Source organism: Aedes aegypti, chromosome 2 (assembly GCF_002204515.2).
Source record: "Aedes aegypti strain LVP_AGWG chromosome 2, AaegL5.0 Primary Assembly, whole genome shotgun sequence".
In the NCBI taxonomy this organism is placed as follows: Eukaryota; Metazoa; Arthropoda; class Insecta; order Diptera; family Culicidae; genus Aedes; species Aedes aegypti.
In genome coordinates, this window is record NC_035108.1 from 152,270,308 (window position 1) to 152,291,759 (window position 21,452).

General features: G+C 38.8%; 1 protein-coding gene across 3 annotated transcripts in view; it reads left to right on the plus strand.

The window, feature by feature from the left end:
* LOC5569618 overlaps positions 1-21,452 on the plus strand; it is a 357,222-nt gene that overhangs the window by 53,417 nt on the left and 282,353 nt on the right. For 2 of the 3 annotated variants that reach the window (XR_002500093.1, XM_021842777.1), the window contains exon 2: positions 4,552-4,583. The exons of the other annotated variant lie outside the window; for it this stretch is intronic. The gene's annotated coding sequence lies outside the window, so the exon portion shown is untranslated. The remainder of the gene's footprint in view (positions 1-4,551; positions 4,584-21,452) is intronic. 3 annotated transcript variants of the gene reach the window in all.

Sequence of the window (21,452 nt, forward strand, 5' to 3'; positions counted from 1 at the left end):
TCTTGCACTTAAAGACCCATATATACACATCCCTGATCCATCCAAAAAATTTATTTTGTCAAACAGTGTTATTCTATACCAATTTGTACTGATTTATAATGGTGTTTGTCATGAATGTTAAATTTTAAACACTTTCAAAGGCGAAATTTTCTGATAATAGAATTATTATATGAACAAAATATAACCCACGTTCTCTTTTAATATTCTCCCATCAAGTTCCAACTGCAATTATGCCAAACAGTAGTTTGGTTGCCGATTTTCATGTGTTTACATACCCATTATCAAAGTAACCCAAAAACCAAAAATGGGATTTCAATCATATGAAAATCTATCGCTACATTCAAAACGAAATATCAACTGCAGTCAATAACTAAGTGTTGGTGCGCTAACTAAAAATGGTAACCCTATATGAGTAGCATAAGAGAATGCATAGGACAAAGGAAAATAAATCTCTCCAGGCAGTTGAATTGTGGCATAGGACTTAATAGGCAGTCATTATAAGATCTTGAAGATTTAGTCAATCTCGTAGTGAGTGGAAAGAAGTACTGTAAATTGTAAGTAGTAATGATAAGATTTAATATGAAATAAAATTTAATAAAATTAAATATAATAAAGTTATTTATAGTTTAAGCTGATCCACAAAACAACGTATTTTGATCTGCTTTAAAAAGCTGTGCAACGATTGAATCGCCACCACAAAACTAAGATGGCAGTACCGAATCCGAAGTACCCTCTTTGTTTGTACCCGACCGCTGTTGCTTACATTATCTTTTGCCCGTGACCTTGGTGAAATCGCTCTGTGAAACTATCATATCGACATTCGACTCGAAATTGTCTACGCCTCATTCTGCTAGCCTCTTTATTACTACAATACTCTCATTACCCAATGAGAGCATATACGTTATATGTATATTCTCATTGCTCATGACCGTTGTCTGTAGATGTTTGACCTTCATCTACACTGTTGTTCTCTTTCCCCTCTGCTTTCTCCTCAACATCGGGATCACTTTGATCTGATTGCACCTGCGCTGTATTCAATTGATTCGGCAAACCTTGACCGAGTTTGATCATTCCTCCGTTGACCGATTTCTTTTCGTGGCACTCCGCTTTCAAGTGATCCTTTCTACCACATATGTAACACTTGTTAATGATATCTCCATACGAAACTCTGGCACGTATTTCTCTGAAGTAATCCGTAACTGTACCCTCTCTTGCATCTCCAAATACACTCCACGAAACGATGTTCAAATAGGAAACCCCGTTTTCTCTCCATACTTTTCGCGTACCATCCGGACAATCTTCCCGAACCTCTACATTACAACCGAAATCTCCTTATCATTTATCTCCGGCGGCAAATATTAAAAAATCTGACGTATCGCACTATGGCATGCGCCGATGATAACCTAATCTCAGTACTGTCATATTTGTTATACTCAAAGAAAATTTTTCCCGGGAGATCGCTCAACGTGTTACGCATGTCTTCCTCTTTTTAAACTTCATGATAACCGACGTTTCGTTTTCATCCTTGTACATCTGCAGTTGTCACTGTTTAGCATCATCTTCGACTTTATTAACTTGAAGATCTCACTATCGGCTGGTTCTAGTTATTTCTAGTACACAACACACAAGCCTGAATCGCAGGGAGTTAGAATATAACTCTGTATCCGCCATTTTTCTCTCTTCTTTACCCACTATCGTACTTTTATTACATGTAGCTTCAGCTCTGCTGAGAATCAGTGAGATTTATCAATTTTCACAGTATTACTATTAATGATGCTGATACAAACTGACGCCATTTTTTTTCTCAAGACAGCTTTCGCTTTGTGCAAGAAGATATGTATTGATTAATCTTGTTCGTTTGATGGAAATAATGCAATCAAATTATTACTTGGCGTTGCCAATGATCGTCATACCAATTTTCATTTCGGTCGCAATCGGTTTTGATTCGCCTCACAACCAACGGCTGACTGTGATATAGTGAGTGGTCAAAATACAACACTTCAACGTTAAAATAACATGTTTTAATAGAATATCGAGAAGTACGAGCATCACCCTGCAATTCTTAAGCATGATGAAATATATGGATTGCCTTTCAAAATCCTTGGAGCCAAACATATAAGCACAATTAACATTCATGACAGTTGCTATCAGTGCAGCGATAATACCACGCACAATGATGCGCGCACAAGTTTTTTATTAGTCTGGACGAATGGAAAGCTTCGTGTACGTTCTCAATTATATGTGGTCATTGAATAAACTATTTAAAATTTCGTGTATGAAATAAGTTTTACAACATATGTTTGGAATGAAATCCTTTAGTGGAGATATACAAAGGTTTTCCACAGTGTGAATAAGTGCCCAGTAAATAAGTTACACAGAGGAGCGAAAAGACATATGAATCATTATGTGGCGTGGTTCAGTTAATCGCTAATCGGACTTCACTCGGTACGTCTTTGTCCTACGATTTTGGAGAAGAAGTGAAAAAAATCAGTCTCGTTCCAAGTGGATCTCTCGCAAAGCACACCTCTTTTGGTAGAATTAGATGTCCATCCAAAAAGAACCACGTGATTATTGAGCTGAATTCAGGTTAATGTCTGCGTTTATTAGTCCTCTCGTGGTGTAGGGGTAACGCGTCCTATCTAGTGAACAGGGAGTCGTGAGTTCGATTCTAATTTTTCGTAAATTTCACATCAATTTGTCCACCTAATCCAATTGCGAAGTATATGTAATGTTTAGTTTTACAGTAGTTATTCAAACTTCCACTCGGCTGGTTAGCCATATAACAATTAAATTAAAAGGAAGTATGTGATTGTTAGTGAGCTGAAATGTCACAGTCGACATACGTTAATACTTTTAGACTACCCTAATAATGTCAGAAAAAAGAAAACACGTAGTACCCCACTCTGATGCTCGAAGTCCCGCTCCACCAAATAGTATGTGGATGGATATTCGACAACCAAATACGCTTAATCATCACTGGAGCCATATGGGTGAGCGATTACAAGTCAAGCTCAATTTCCCGGGATTAAATGTTATTTTTCCTCGTTCTCGAACGAATCATGTGGCAGACGGATCCACAGGACCATATTTGGCGTACAGTGCTTAATAAACCGATGATAAGACAGAGTAACGGACGACCATGAGCTGAAGGTCGGCTGCCATCTCACGCACGTGAATTCTGAACAAACATAACTGTTCGATTGTGTTTGTGGTAAGCAAACAGTCAATATGTGTCCACATTGTGGATAAAACTATCACTCCTTCTTCTTCTTTCTGGCGTTACGTCCCCACTGGGACAGTACCTGCTGCTCAGCTTAGTGTTCTTATGAGCACTTCCTCAGTCATTAACAGAGAGCTTTTTTTTGCCAAATGCCCATTTTTCAATGTATCCTCGACCGAACCTACGTCACTCAGCTTGGTTTTGTTGCATAGCTGCACGTTTACCCAAATTCAGAAAAAAACAACTTCCAGGAAAATTTTTGATAATTATAGTCATTTAAGCGTAGGGGAGCAGAAATTTTGATTTGCATCTGCTTTCTTTGACGTTGTTGTCCTAAGCTGTCCGTACATATTTAAATAACAGATTTCAAGTTCATTTCAATTTCTGACGAAAATTGTAATCGTTGAAATAAAGAACAAATAGCTTTGCCTAAAGATAACGGTAAATTATAATCAGGGGAATAATTTCTATTGTGTCAGCAAATAATTTACGCCACGGACTTTGACACAACTAGGGATGAGACAAGAATGAAAAATAGGTAATGCTCAAAAGTTTTCGGTCGGTCCACAAACGATGTTCATTATGACAGGGATGACGGTATTAACGGTCTATGCTGGAGAAGTTTTAAAGCCAGCTGGCACCCACCAATCTCCAGTAATGATTAAGACAATCACAAGACAAATTGTGGACCGAATTTATCTGCTTGCTTCCCTCTGCAAAGATCAGAGCTGGGAAAAACTTTTCCCGGGTGCAGTGTCATGGCTGGGTAAGGGTAGACTGAAGATCCGGTTTTCAGGGAATAGTGCCTTCGAGCGATATGGTTGCTCTTTGAAGATGAGAATGGTGAAATTTTCGAAACAATCACGGAAAGATGGGAAGCATATGAAACCGCAAAAAACATTATTGATGGCTAGTGATGAAGTTCAAGACTTCGTTAATGATGTAGGGTTTTGGAAACTATACAAAGAGGGTAAACCAAAATTATGACGTGGCTATAACGCATTCCCAAGCTCCAGCCACCTGCTAATAGATGAACTTTTGGAAACGTTCTCTTGATTGAGAATGCTCTCGAAATACTGAATAACTTGACTAGAGAGTCCTAAATTAAAATTGTGCATTCTTTCAAACGGCATAGCAAGTTATTGACATTTTTCGCAATTGATTAGAAATAATTTGTTTTTCTCTTTCAATGTCGGAATCAGCTTCTGAAGTTCTTACAAAATTTTAGATAATTTTTAAGAGGGCTTAGAGCCAGGGTCCAATTGAGGAATTTGATTTTCGAAATTGTTGTTTCATTTTTGAGTAAAACGTGTTTCAATTTCTTTTTGCAGATCCTGTAACCGGACATCCGAAAGTGCTTTCGGTAAGATTAACAGATGGCTTAAGCGCCACTCCGGTTGGAGACTATCGATCTATTTTCAGGGTTTCTGGTCTTAGTCCTCTAGAGGGAAAGAATATTGAGGTACAAAAGTGGAAGGAAAGCACGAAGCACGGTTGGCTACGTTGTTGCAACAAGAAGACTCCCCTATGAAATACCATAGACCGTTAGTGCGGGAAAAGGCAACCTAGCCGATAGTCCAGACTTGTTTTGTACTTATTCACCGGATGGCTTTATACGTAAACCACATACTGATCCCTAAATACTAGGGAGTGCTCCGTGGTTAGATACGGAACCAACCTCCCCAGTAAGATAAAGTAAAATAGCATTGGACTACAAGACGCAATCGAGTAATATGAAAATCTCCCCTACATTATCCACCTCTTCTCGTTTACTAATAACCTTAACACAGGTCAGTTTGTCTGTGGTACTCTTATGTATTTATTCAAAACGTAACGCAATCTTCTTTTTTCTGGCGTTACGTCCTCACTGGGACAGAGCCAGCTTCTCAGCTTAGTGTTCTTATGAGCACTTCCACAGTTATTAACTGAGAGCTTACTATGCCAATGACCATTTTTGCATGCGTATATCGTGTGGCAGGTACGAAGATACTCTATGCCCTGGGAAGTCGAGAAAATTTCCAACCCGAAAAGATCCTCGACCGGTGGGATTCGAACCCACGACCCTCAGCTTGGTCTTGCTGAATAGCTGCGCGTTTACCGCTACGGCTATTTGGGCCCCTCAACGTAACGCAATCTCATTGGTCAAATTCAATTCTATTTCTAGATCGTAGGCCTACTTTACCGACATTCTCTCTTCTCCTTACTCTAACTAACAAATTCATTTACCATTGTACGATTTGACAGATAACCTTGAATGATTCTTACAATGTATGTTGGAAAATTGAAGTTTTTTAATTTTACAATAAAGTCTTCATGCCAAAAACTGTCGAATGCTCTTTCTATGTCTAAAAGAGCAAGACCAGTAGAATAACCTTCAGATTTGTTGGTACGGATCAAATTTGTTACACGTAAAAGTAGATGAGTATAAAAAAATGTAAAATGAATACATATTGTGTACATCTAAAAACCTTTATTATTTTATGTAACTACAGATCATTCTAATCTCACTTATAATTTGGGATAATATCAAACGCCATTTTAGTTATTAAAATTAACTACACAAACATAGAAACATGATGCATAACACAAACATTTATTTTTTTACCAAATGTTCATCCCCTTCAGCCTGAAAGTGATTTCGAAGTACTGGTTTATCTACATAAAGACAAATGCCATAATTTTTTAGAAGGCTTTAATAAGTAATTTTTAAAGGAATTTTTAAAGAAACTTTCTGATCTTTTGAGCCCTGGAATGGTCCTTTAAGAAATGAGTGATAAAGGAAATACAGAATTTTTAACGAATTTATGAAGGATTTTCTCATGTACAAATAGCAAAATTTACTTACCAAATTTTCTTAAGGAATTCCAGGATGAATGGATGATTTCTGAAACGGAATCATAACCCATATCCGCCCATCACATGAAAAAAATCAAATTGCTGCCATTTTTTCAATTCTTAACGGATTGCCTTCGTTTTAGCTCGAATATATTCATCTGGATGTCTGGTATTTAAGATATTATTGGATTTTTTAGGAATGTTCACCGGTTTGGAGTTATTGCGATGAGGAGGTCCCAAATATAATCGAAAAAAATATCTAAGGCCAAAGCTGGTCTCAGTGTCAAATTTAGTTCTCACATGTTGCCCGTAGTCGAAACTATACAAACTAGTTCAATTGAAATCAGATTTACACACATTAGTTGGGTAAAAGTTGATTGAAAAGAATGTTGGGGTCGTTTTTACTAGACATGGGCAAATCACTCATTTTAGTGAACCGGATCTTTTGAACGGTTTAGTGGCTAGCAAAGGAAGAGCGAACTGAACCGAGCAAACGGAAAAAAGAGCAGTTCATTTCCTGTTGCGCGACAGGGTCGTAACTTTCGTATCTTTCTCTGTTTTTCTGTCTCATTCTTCTTTACATTCTTCCCCGCGGTGCACTCCTGACCGTTATTATCAGAAAAAAAAACTCCATAAAATCTGTGCTCACCAGTCGTTTTCTATAGGTAAGCTGCATGTCTGGGAAAAATTTAATAAAAATCATATGGCCCGTTTTGAAGTTACGCCCTTCTGATTGTATTAGTCAACAAATTCAAAGGAAATCTGAGATATTTAAACGGGTATTCATAGGCCGTGCTTATCAAAAAATATATTATCAAAAATAGGTTCAAAGTTGGTTTGTTTAGTTATTTTTCACCTGTAGGCTGAGTTTTTAATGAGAAAATAGACGAAATTTGAAGTTACTTCTTTTTTTAGGTGTAACCATTAAACACACTAACTTTGTATAGATCAATTAAGCACTTTAATACCGTTAAGCATGTTCAAATATTTTCAATGACACATTGTTCTTACATGCCGCCAAAGTCTTTCGCAATAACTTGAATTTTCTATGGCTCGAGCGCTATAAGGCATTAATGAGCCAAATTTGTGTTAGTATTATTATTCATAAATATTCTTATAGACCAAGCCCAACTAGCTGCCCCCTCGACTATTCCAGCACTAACTTCATATTGCCTCAGAACTTAAACTTCAATTGCTGAGTAATGCACTATTTGTTAAACTATGGAACTCTAAATGACTGTCAATACTTTTGTGATCATTTTTTTACTACACTTAGATTTTGCGGAAATGTCGGAAATGTTGCTTGACGACTGGATGTTGCAGCTCAGAGTCACGAGTTGGCTTCACGAGAATACTTTAAACACACCTAATACTTGAAACACACCTAAAAAAGTAATATCCGTTATTATTTGGTTCAATTGAATTTAAAATCATAACGCTTGCTTAATTTTATATTTCTTACCTAATAATCAGAACTCAAATTAAGACTCTCGTGAAAAGATTCTACCCCATAACACTGAATTTCATTTCCCTAAATGTCATTAACCCGAGTGTCATCACCCTGACGCACCATTACGATAAATGCTTTTGTCCCGAATATATAATTACCTTGAATGACGATACCCCGTGATAATGGAATTCGAACTAATGCCATTCGAGGTGACGGTCTACAGGTTTATGGTATTCGAGGAAATTGAATTCGGAGTTAAGTTTAAAAAAGATTCATAAAAAATGGTAAAAACAGAGTTGTTTATGGATTTGCGTAACTTCCAATTTTGCTCACCAAAAAATCATAAATTGTTCTGTGGTTACCGACTGGCTAACCTACCATAACATTGTTTGAATCCTACAAACTTTTCCAAGCTGTCGAAGACAAACATCCACAATAAAGCTCTGTAAACGTTACGATTTCTAATTCTATCGGAAAAATGTAATAATTGTTCTACAATTTGCGTTATTTTCTTACATTTTACATCACTGCTTTCTGTGTCGTTAATTTCATTTTATTCCATACACTGCTACCCATAACCGAAAACCCAAGTCCGATGATATTAAATGAAGAATGTTTTTGCTTTGATGTACAACAATAGAGCAGCTGCAATTTGTATCGTGAGTACAAAGGTTCACCAAATTATCCAGAATATTGTGCTACAACAACTAATTTGTTTGCATGAAGAAATTGGCTCCGTATTGTCTTATAGCACTTGAGTCCATGGAAAATCTGTTAATTGAGGAAGATTTTTGCGGCATGTAAGTGCAATGTGTTATTCAAAACATTTGAAAATGCTTATCGGTACTAGGCATTCCAGGCATAAATCTATTGAAAATAAGTGTGGTACATTTTTTCGGCTAATCATAGCCAGTAAAAACCCATCTCAATATCTCAGTTTTTCTTTGAATCCTTTGATTGTGATCTTCTAGAATCAAAAGGGCGTAACTTCGAAACGGGCCCTACGATATTTTTTTAATTTTGCCCAGACATGCAGCTTAGCTGTAGAAAACGAATAGTTAGCACAGATTTGATGAAGATTTTGTTTTGATAATAAAAGTCGGGCAGCACTTCGTCCCCAGAAACTCACGATATATTCGGCCGATTTCCCCTACCTGTGTGTGTGTGTGTGTGTGTGTGTGTGTTTTTACAATCCATCGCCCACTGACCGGCAGTGCTTTTATGGAAGAAATTTGTTTGCATATATTTATCGAGAAACACAGTCTATATAGATGCAGACAACTTTAGCCCTGGAGATGGAAGGTGATAGCTCTACTGCAATTCCAACGACCCATTTCAAGAATGGCTGTTCATACACACACATTCTGAGGTTGTTTTCACTACAGCAAGCCCCGCATGAAAACATCTAGATATCAAATGGATATCTAAAATGAGTTCACACTTCCCGAATCGAAAGTATAATTTTCGACCCTGGCACGTATTTAGTGGTTTCAAAAGGTTTTATAATTAAGAACGATCTCACCAGTTTGTTGTCCTTTCCATAGCTGCTTTGTAGGAATCACTCTTGTGCTCATCCCCGCAGAAGTAAGCTAAACGCTCGAGAGATCAAACACGACGCGATCCGCATTACTGTTTGATTACGCGCACTGCTTATTAAACATGATTGATCCTGAATTTTGTTTTGCTCATTCACTCGCAAAAGCAATCAACACACACTAAGCCAATCAAACAGTACTCGTACAACCTCACCGATTATTCTTAGAAGTTTTTATTAAATTCACCGCTAAACTGTCCAGCAAACCCGTTCTGCGTTCGGAGATGCAAAAACAAACACGCTTCACCACGCACCATCCAAACGTGGTGATCGAGAAGAATATTCTCACAGGGACGCGAAAATAGTCCCGCGGCTTCGGCTATCCCGGAACAAAACTTTTCCTGAAGCGCAGAAAAAACACTTAAACATTATGCACAACTCCGTTTTCTTAAACATTTCAATTTTTACAAGCATTTGCAGTCACTTCACAGATGAATTTTCTTCACACTATTGCCGGGTGGCATAGCACCATCAGCCGAATCAACTTTATCAATTCGAACTTGTAAGACGCGGAATCGAAATAAATCTTTTCTCAACAACGCTTGGGGGACAATTTTCACAATTTTTCTCACATCGAAATATCTTCCGGGTGGCATAGCACCACTATTCTCACCTGCCGAATTAGAAACAAAAATCTAAGAATCGAGACAAAACGTGACAGCAAAAGCAAAAACACATCCTGCTGCGATCATTCGGCCGATTTCCCCTACCTGAACCAAAAAGAAGAAGCGACAGTGCTTTGCCATTCAAGTTGGCACCAGTTCTCTCTATATGTCACCTGCCTCACGGTGTGCTGGAACACACATATTTTCGAACTTGCATGAACCTCCGATCTTTTTTCACGAAAAGTTAGCCTTGATAGTCAAAAAAAGCTTGCGGAATATTAAAAAATCTTTCATCGGAAAAAAATGAAAAAAGTTGATTTTTGTATTTTTACCCTTCTCCCATATATGAGTTCATAGGAGAATATTGGATTTACACTAATATGATGACTTTTAACGGCATAAAGACCAATTTGACATATCTTTAATATGAACGAATTCTTAGATGTTTCAAATTATACATCACTTCCTACATACACTCACACAATATGACCAGCCCATGGTGGTATGCCGTATTTTATATAATGGAAATTTCATTTTTCACTTCAGAAAAGCTCATACGGATGCTTTGTATTCTTCTTTATGAATCAAATCAGTAATATTTTACGTATGCGGCATAGTTTTCTAATCAGAATAGGAATTCCTAGAAATGGTTACACATGGCAGTAAAGGCTGTACTCATGTGCTTATACGCGCAAAAGTCTTGAAAGAGGGTTCACTATAACATGATTAACAGTAAATGACTTATATAGCCTTAATGTGGTCTCAAGCTCATCGTGATACAAGTTTTGTGCGGTCACTAATCTACTCATCACTCCAATTATTTGTCATAAGATGAATAATAAATGTGGCGAAGATAACGAATCGATCCGACGTAATCCCGCACTTTTACTCACGACTTCGCACTTATGGAGGGCACATTTTGTAGAAATAGACACAGCAATTTCATAACCAACATGGACACATAAATTTTAATATCGTTAAACGAGGTATTTTTGATAATGCGGGTAACTTTGATAGTGCGGGATCCACAACGTACTAAACAAAATAACAAAAATATATATAAAAAAATAAAAATAATTCAGTTAACCAAAACGGATGCGAAAGTAAGGAGCATCAGTGTGACACTTCACCTCGGAGCTGTTTTCGTGCCAATCGAGAGTATTTGAGACTTTATGTTCAAATATTGAAAAAATGATGAGATTTCAGCACTTTCAAAACGCTTACAAACAATCTCTCGCGTTCGTTATCATAAGGGCGTAACTGCATTGATCGATTTCTCTTCATCGACTTTCTCCTTAGTTAATAACTTGGCCGGACAACTATTTTTGACTGCTATTTTTGTTTCTTTGGAAGCTACTCATCGTTCTTCGTCATGCTGCATCGTAAATTGTTCTGAAATTTGATTAAATTACTCCAAAGAGAAAATCGACGAAGAGAAATCGATCACTGCAGATACGCCTGTATGATACTAAACGCGAGATCTGTTTTACTATAACTATTTCATGAAATTATAATGAGTTCGGTACGTATGCTTGATGACCTAGCTATAGTAGAACATAAATCTGGTATCAAACCTTATAGCGAAAAACAGTTTTACAATTTGGAATCATTTTTGTAATCAAAGTCACAAATTCCCATATGACGTTCAAAGCCTAAAGGTATGCAACGCCTCATGTACTTTACGGGATTCATTCGATGTATACTCATTCATGTTTCAAAAACGATTGATTTATGACGAATTCAATTTCGAAACATGATTATCGATAGATATCTATTCAGAGATATAATTTTATACCCTTTATTATCAACTTATAATGGTGTTTGTCATGTTTGTTTTGACTGAAAACACTTTTAAAGGTGTTATTTGTTCAATAAATTCTGTATTTTAATTGATAAAATCTAATCCAGTTTTCTATTAATATTGTCCAATCCAATTTAAACTGTGATGATGTCAAACAATAGTTTGTTGTGGATTTTCATGTGCTTATCTACTCAGTATCAATGTTACCCCATTACCAAAAACTGACTTTAGATTATAAGAAAAACTATAGAATCATACAGATCGAACCGTTATGCAATCTTTCATGTGCAATCGAGACTAACATACCAGTGCTTATTTAACAAATAAAACATAAAATATTCAGATTTTCACTCAAAAAACTATCAAAGTTACCCCGTTTTATGGTATGTATTTAGTTTTAAGTATGTATATGAAACTAAGGATACGTTAATGATGTGAGGTTTTAGAAAACGCACCCAATCAGCGGCTGCAAGATTTCAATAGAATTATATAATATTGTTACTCATACAGGAAATATCAGACTATCATATATTTGTTTTATTTCACATTATACATTTTCTGTATAAGCCCTGTTCCTGTATGTGTAACGATATTTTACAATATTAGTATGCGTTTTAGTTTTGGATGTAGACATATCCTATACAGGTTTGCGTTAAATCTTCCTCTATCTGTCAATCAAAACAAATGTGAATAACAATACCAGCTAGCGTGAAAATACCATACAAAATCGAAACAGTACATTGCCCTATATGATTGTATGGCTGTTTATTTTAATGGTTGTGTGTAATTATATAATTGTCTGCTATCTTAAAAAAGCTTCATGTTCAATAACGAACTCCAATGATTTCAATTATTCAGTAGAATTGGAAACATTGATGGAAATTTGATAAGGTGTAGTACCTTAATAAAGTTATGTAAAAATGCTATGTCGTTAATAAACGGCATACCACCATGGGCTGGTCACATTGTGTGAATGTAGGTATAAATTATGCTCAATTTGAGACGTCTTGTAATCAATTAGTGTTCAAGGTATATCAAATAAGTCTTTGAGCTATTGCAATGCATCAAAATTAGTGTAACTCTAATATTCTCCTATGAACTCATATATGGGAGAAGGGTAAAAATACAAAAATCAACTTTTTTCAATTTTTTTCCGATGAAAGATTTTTTAATATTCCGCAAGCTTTTTTTGACTATCAAGGCTAACTTTTCGTGAAAAAAGATCGGAGGTTCATGCAAGTTCGATAATATGTGTGTTCCAGCACACCGTGTGCCTGTGTAAGTTGGTGGGGGAAATTATTTCTTTGGCTGTGTGTGCTGAGAGTGTGGAGCTGCAGCAAACTGTGTTTGCATGTGTGCCGTGGCGTGCAAAGCAAGGCATATGTCAAGCGTTATAATAAAACCGTGAAAAAACCGAAGGCGAATAGGGGAAATGAATCGGCTCGTTGATTTTCCGTCACCTTTTTCTGATCCGTGCTGATCAAATGAACAGGCTCTCGCAAAAAAAAAGATCCTCACGTTCTTTTTCTCAACTCTAATTTTTACTCGATCTGACCCAGTGACCCATTGGAATAACCCTGAACCTGAGTACATTTCTAAAAGTTACAATAACCATAGAAAGTCTAGTTTTTCTAGATGATTAACTTAGCAATATTCATCTGTTGGGGTAAGGTGGTAGGTTTACTGGGTCACGTCATGGAAGATTCCTTAAGGCTAGCCTCACGAATCTCTTCTGCACTCCTTCAAGGCAAAGGATCCAGGTAACCTCGTACGAACACCAGACCACAGAAGCATTTTCAATTATAGGTCTAACCAGTAAGCAATACAATGCCTTAAGGCTGTGAGAATCCTTGAAGTCTTGAGCTACCTTAAAAATAAAACCAAGCTGTCTGTTAGCCTTCGCGATGATTGATGAATAGTGTAGACGAACCGCAAATCATTATTTGAATTTTCTATGCTTTATTATTATGGTTTTGTATAAATGTTTGTCTCTTTTTATATACATGCGTTAGATTATAAAATGCTACGGATACGTTATTATGATAGAGTGAAGAGTAAAACTTTTTTCTAATGTGTTATTTTTTCAGTACTCAAATCTTATTGAAGTTTTAATGACGTTCAACACAAGGAGTTTGTCGGTGTCTCTAACAATTGTGAGCACATGTGAAACTTTGGCAAGTGTTTGTGCAAACATACAAAAAGTTTTCCAATCCCACCATGGTTCTGCCATGTTTGATAAGAAACACACATTGAGCTTCATTTTATGTGGTTTGGAAATTGAATTACATCGCGAGGATGTTAGCGATATGTATACACAAATGCTTTCCCAGTGGATGATTTACATCCACTCAAAAACCGAAAATTTTCCCTACTTTGCCGCAAGTTGACTGATGACGAGCGATCAACTTGTACAGGGAGCAAAACCATCATAAAAAATCTTCGGGAAGCCATTTGTGTGGTGCCAAGATAGCATCGCCGCTATGTAGTTGAGGAGAGGGGAAGTAGCAGCTGGTTTTGAAACTTTTCCTTCGGATGCAAATTGAGATCACATTGATACGGCTGTGCGGGCGAACGCACAGTGGACCAAAGCTGGTCTAAAGTCAAAAATATAAAGTATTAAGATTCTTTGACTGATTTATTTTTTCGTTGCGTTTTTTTATTATTGTATAGTGTTTTCTCAAAGTTTGTGTGTAATAACGTTGATATTAGTCTAAGAACTGAAATTACCATTTCCCCAAATGTATCAAAAATTTCGAATTTTATCTCAACAATACCTTCGAAAAAACTTGTTTTGTCGTCAATTATTCGTTTTGAACGATTTCAATTAGATTTTTACTTTTGGTCATCTTTTCTATGAAGTGCGTCCACTGTGCAACGTGGCGTGGGTTGTGCGGTTCAACTTTGACGCGTTCTTCACCCGCAAATATGCTTTTAACCTCCCGTTTTTTTCCGAGTGGGGCTTCGGGTGCTGGATATGAATGTATTTTCTCTCTGTTTTCGAAGTGAACAAAAATCAACAGAACATGAATTTACATTCGAGACAAGAGGCTTTCCCCGGGCTTGCTTGCTTTTTGCCATTCACATGTAGGACGGCTGCTGGAATCTTTGGTGTTGTTTAATCAGGAAGTTTGGGTTCGTGAAAGACTTTGGAGAAGTTAATTTTTTGCTTGTTATGGATAGAAAGTTGAGGGCGGCTAAATATGGGGAGGTAAAGTTTCACTATGCCTGGGACTGACAACAACAGTAGAAGCTTTCAGTAGAATGAGTTTTTGGATGTTTCATCGGAAAATGTTAGAAATGGTTTGAGACCTGTAATAAGCTTTCATCAGCTGCTCATTTTGTTGGAAGGTGGATTAGGGGTATAGTGAACTGTTTATCGAATCCCTATTTTATGTTCAAGCAACGATACTACCAGTTAGCTTTCAAGTTTTAGTTATGTTCAAAATCGAATAGATTTTTATGAAAGCTTGTTGTATTGAATTATCACATATTTAACCAATTGAACGCTACTTACACCCAAACCTGTACACCATGATACAGACAATGCATCAAAAACGTACTCCATGCGAGAAATGCATAAAAGCTCAATGCAGTGTACTGCATTGAAGTGTGACGCTGTTCATGTAATAGTAAGATTGCAATTGTATGGGAGACTCATTTTATTTTGAGACTGGTCTATCGATATCTACGGTATATACTAGTAGTGAAGTAGTTGTTGTAGCGATTGCTATGACTATTATTTCAAACCATGGTGTGGAGGAGTCATAGATCTCACTTATGATGGTTAAGTCTTCAATAGAACCGTAATTCGACTGATAAATGAATGCAAACCTCTATAGTGATATTTTGGTAGAATTAGAATTATATTCAATAGCAGATAGGCACATAACATATGTGGAACTCAGAAGTCACAGCAAGTTGAAAAGTTGTACCCACTTTCAGTTGCTGGCAAGCGATATATCTAGTATAGAAGACATCAAACTGCCATTGCCAATGGTAAACAAAAACCATATGATTCGAGCAATAGCCCAGTTGCTGCAAAGATTGCAGGCATTAAGATCTGGAGATAAAACACATTTATTTTTTATGAAATGTAAACGTTTTCTTTCATAATCTCCAATATTCATGTTTCGTAACCACAGAATGTGATCTTATCGAGAATATTATTTCCTGTCAAAATAATTCCTGTTTAATAACGTCAAAAAGCTTTTGTTTTCCAAAATCCTTCCGTTCATTAATCTAAAAATTCTTTATATTAGAAACAGCATAGATAACTTATACATCGACTCAATTATCTCGGATATGAGAGGCCGAAATCTAATTCTAAAGCTGTACCAAAAATAGTTATTTTCATTCCCTGCGTTGCCACTTTGGATATATTATTATTATTAGCTTTATTAGGGAGATTTTCAGCCCGTGGCTGGCTCATCTGCACCTGGATATATGTTATCTTTGATTCTTTTCAATACAATGTCGATCGATGTATTGGTGGTATAACTCTTTTGACATTTCGATGTCCTCATACCAGCATGCAAATATTAAAATGGGTATCACTTCTTGAACTCGAGTTCCACTTATGTTATGTGCAGAAGTCTTAGAAGTTGACCACGATGGCTACTTGCGTCTTAGGGTCGGCTTATGACTGATGGGTTCTTCAAGCAGCCTGCCGGTGATAAATTATCCTTTTCCTGGGTCCAACGGACAATTCGAGGTGTCGGGTCCGATTCCTTAGATGACGACAAGAGACTCGTGTGCGGGCGGCAACTCATCAATTGTTGGGCTGCCTATGAGCGGGAGCAATCCCACCGGGCCTCACAGTAGTCCTCACCTCCACAACTACGGTTGTCACTTCTCCGCCACGTGTGGTGCGTCAATAACTTGGAGCTTCTTGGCCACTAGCCTCGAGCTCACCACCAAACCACCCTACTCGCTTTTCCGGCACGGAATGTTCGTCTTGCCTTCTGCTTATGATGAGTGACTCGCCCACGTAGAGGAACTTCGTCGACGATACTGGTCACGAACCGTGGGTCGGGGTTTCAACCTTCCGGGACCGGCCAGAGGAACTTATCATGAACCCGATTAGTCTCGATTCCGGACACCTCCGTTATCACTCCGGTTGTCGCGGATCAATCACTTCCTGAAGTTTACGTCGAAATAATTTTCCGTTTTCGTTCTACGACTTTTCGGTTCGGCGTCTGGCAATCAACTCCCCGATCCAATCGAATTATTTTTCCACTAACCGTTCTCTCTCATTTTGACCCTCTCATTGGTTTCTCTCTCAGTGTACGGAGCTAAGGCTGCCAACATTGGTAATATATGTGGAGACTAAGATTTTTTTTTAACGAGGGGCATTTATACTGACCTACCCAAGTAACTATAAGCACTAATAATAAGCCCTTAATCAGCATCATAAATGCGTGCATGCATTATAATAGCACCACAAATGCTTACACACCTTATAACAGCACTTCTGCTGCATAGAAACCCTATTACAGCATCATTAATGCTTCTAAGCCTGATGTATACGGGCATTAAATAAGCACTATATTGGCTCTATATTCGCATACAGGGCTTGTTTAAATGCCATCCAGTGTTTTGACACATATACCACGTGCTTTGTGTTTGCATGTAGTGGTGAGAGGGAGTCAAACATAAGTCTTCTCACTACTACAATTGCAGGTTTTATGACGGGGAAAAGTGGTGGTTTAAATTGGTCACTTTTCTTTCCAATACTATTCATCTTATGTGGGCGAAGGAGCAAAGGAGCAGAACTTCAACAACTCAACAATACAGGTGTCGCAGGTTCGAGACGCAAAATGAGGAATTTCATCATCATAAAACAAGGATCAATATGTGGCAATTTCAAGTCCTTAAAAGGATGAAAACCACCAAAATGAATAAGTCTGATACGGAGAAGTACTATCTGTATCATTTTATTACATTTTTTGCATACTATTAGAGGTTTCCGTTTTCATTCATTTATTTATTTACCTCGTGTACCAGCTGCTTGGCAGCATACGCGAAAGCTCTCTGGCTGCGTACGCGAAAGCACAACATATTCGCCCGAAAAACCTGGCGAAAACAACTGACATTTCTCACGTGGTCTTATATCAGCACTAGTGATGCCGAGAAGCACGGTTATATCTTCGCATTATAATGGCACGCTATTTCGCCTTTTCTGGCATTATAATAGCATTATATGTGTATATAGAACTGACAAGCATCAAATGATTACCCTATATGCGCATATAATGCTGTTACCGTGCCGCATTATCGTGCTTACTGGTTACTTGGGTATACTTCTGCTTCAACTCATATAGCCGGTATACTTCTCACTAGTCAACATAGTAGTCGCAAACATTCAAAACAATCTCAAAAATGTTGAGTTGAGCCCAGCAATTTAATTTATAGAAACGTCTTACAATGTTTTTAAAAGTCATGAAGTGGTGATGTACCGGACGGCAATGGACTGCACTGCACTGGCAGAACTGAGTGGCTCGCGTTCCCTCAAAGAACCGAGCGGGATGGGTGAAGGACTCTATGTTCCTTCCGACGCTGGCTGGGCTTCGCCTCATGAAGTCGCGATCCGGTTCAGCTGGACTAACCCTCTAGCTAGCAGCAACCAGTAACTCCATATGTGAATTTTTTTTCTTAGCGACTCGAGTGAATATTTTTTCCAAATCAACTCAAAACTATTGGGTGGATGGGCACTGGATGTGGGGTGGTCGGAAATCAAACACGAAAGAAGACTTAATTTACACTACTGTATTCATTCTTCTCTCTTGACAAAACTACTTTTTTCTTCAACTTATTCTTCAGCCGGCAGATGGCTACTTTCCGATTTGCACTGTAAGGCGGCTCGCGTGCAACTAATCGTTGCGTCACACACGCATTCGGTTTTATAACCGAATCACTCGCGTTGGCAGTCGAGTTCGGTTTGCTCGCGACGATCACGGTTCGCCAACTCGGCTTCGGCTGGATAACGGCTCGGGACTTCACGCTCGACTGTTGTTACGCTGACGGGTGAACAAAAACTGACTCCGTTGCGCAGTTCGGCCCTTGCTTTTATAACACCATGATTCGGTGTCGGATCGTCATCGTTGTCGTCATCGGTTGGATGGGCGGAGCTCTCGTTGTGCATACCGCTGCCACTGCCAGACGCCGCTGCTTCAGTTTCGGGTCGACTGTTGTCGAACTGAACATTCTCCCCCAGGCAAAAAGTGGAAGTTTTGGCATCATGGTCGTTGTCTATTATTGGCAAAGGTGCAAGTTTGTGTATAGGTCTTTTATATGTACCAAATTTCGTTTGAACGTCTACCACTCTCACCAGGTTATCGGTACCTGGATAAACCTTTACTACACGTCCCACATTCCAGCATTGTGGTGGCAAATTATCATCTTTTAGCAGAACAATAATTCCCGGTTGAACGTTAACCTTCTGTTTGGTCCACTTAGCACGTACTTGCAATTCAGAAAGATACTCTCTCGACCATCGTTTCCAGAAATGTTCTCGAAGTTGCTGTATGTGCTGCCAGTGAGACAAACGATTGGTCGGAATACCCACAACAGACGGTTCGGGAATCGCCAAGAGAGGACGGTTGATTATAAAATGACCAGGGGTCAAAGCTTCTGGTTCGGTCGGGTCATTTGATTGGGAATACAATGGTCTCGAATTTAGGATAGCTTCTATCTGGCACAACAGGGTGGAAAGACCGGAAAGTGTTAGTGAGGTGTTCTGATAAACTCTTTTGAGTACAGATTTGCAGCTTTTCACTCCAGCCTCCCAAAGCCCTCCAAAGTGAGGCGCGTTTGGGGGAATCGTTTTCCATTCGATCTGCTTCGCTTGACAATACTCAAAAATCCTTTTCTGGGTGGTCTCTTCCTTGAACAGCTGATACAGTTCTCGCAATGCTGACCTTGCTCCGATGAAATTGGTCCCATTATCAGAAAAGACTTCCTTTGGGTACCCTCGTCTGAACACAAATCGTTGAAAAGCGGCTATGAACGAATCGGTTGACAAATCCTCCACGGCTTCCAAATGCATGGCCTTGGTTACCATACATATAAAAACACAAATGTATCCCTTCACCGGAATCGCCTTTCGCACTGACTGCTTAATATAAATTGGTCCCGCAAAATCAAGCCCAACTCTCTCGAAAACTGGTGCTGGGGTAATCCGATACGAGGGAAGATTTCCCATCTGCTGATCAATGATGGTGGGATTTGTCCTGAAACAAGTAACACAGCCTTTCAACACCCTTCGAATTGTCGATCTCGCGTTGATTAACCAAAAATGTTGTCGCAGAAGGTACTGCACCATGGAACATCCAGCATGGTGATTCTCTCGGTGAATTTCAAGAATCAATCCGTGAACGAGAGGATTCTTGTTAGGCAATATCAACTGATGTTTTACTCCGAATGGAAGCTGGGATTGGCTTAGCCTACCTCCAACTCGCAACAAATCCTTGTCGAGGAAAGGTTTCAAATTGTTCAAGCGATGATTGGGTTCACCTGCTCTTACGCATTCGATTTCCTTGGCGAACTCCTGATGCTGAATGGCTCCAACAATCAAGTTTGATGCGACTCTTAGTTCGGGAATAGTGAGGTATCGAGCCACAACTCGGTCGTCATTCTTTCTTCGGCTGTTCGAAATGAAGCGAAGCATGTAAGCTACTATCCGTTGGCATTTCCGGAATGATGTAAACCTTTCCAATACAGGGAACTCTTCGTAATTCATCACCGGTAGGGAGGCTACCTCGACTCTCAATTCAGGGATTTCAGAATCACGCAGAAACTCTAGCGTTTCCTCCTGGTAGTCAACGATACACAGAAACTGAGGACCATTCCACCATTGTTTGTTGTCAATCAATTCCTTGGCAGACTGGCCCCGTGACACGGTGTCTGCTGGGTTTTGTTCCGTTCGCACATATTTCCAAATGTATCCATTGTTGGATGTTATCTCTGCAACTCTGTGGCGGACAAAAACTTGTAAATTGCCAAGAGGCTTACGCAACCATGCCAATACAACTTGGCTGTCGGACCAGAGAACAATAGAATTGAAGTTCATCTCTAACGCCGCTTCTACCTTACTAACCAATCTCGTCAGCAGAAGGGCTGCTAGCAACTCCTTTCTCGGGATCGTCAGAGGAGAAATTGGTGCAATTTTTGATTTAGCACTGACCAGTTGCATGGATGCTGTGCCATCGGAGAATATTGAACGAACGTACACACAGGCTCCATACGCCTTCTGTGAGGCGTCCGCAAATCCATGGAGCTCATAATACGCTGCCTTGCTCGATAATATCTGACGTGGAATGTGAACTTGTTCTGAAGTCGGCAGTGATGTTAGAAATTTCTCCCATTCGTTCATCAAGCCTTCGTCTAACTGATCATCCCAGTTCAGCTTACTAATCCACAACTTCTGCATGACTATTTTAGCCAGCACTACCACCGGAGAAATCAGGCCGAGTGGATCGTATATTTTTGCTATTTCAGACAGGACCTGACGCTTGGTGGGTTTTTTAACCCTTTCTCGAGACGTTGTGCGAAACAAGAACTCATCCGTGGAAGGATTCCACATCAATCCCAATGTTTTGATAATTTCATTGAGACCACTGTCACTGAATGATACGCAGCTATCACGATCTTCGCTTGGTATCGATAACAATAGCCGACTAGTATTGGACGACCATTTGTGAAGGTGCATTCCACCGCACTGCAGTAATCCTATCAACTGATCTCGAAGTTCACAGGTCTCTTGGAAATCATCGGAACCGAAAAGAGCATCGTCAATATAGATATTTTTCTCGACTACCTTGGAAGCGAGCGGAAATCTTTCTCGTTCATCTCGTGCAAGTTGCAGCAGAGCTCGCGTAGCCAAGAAGGGGGCTGCTGCCGTACCATAGGTTACAGTCGTTAGTTCAAGTACACGCAGTCGATCTTGGGGT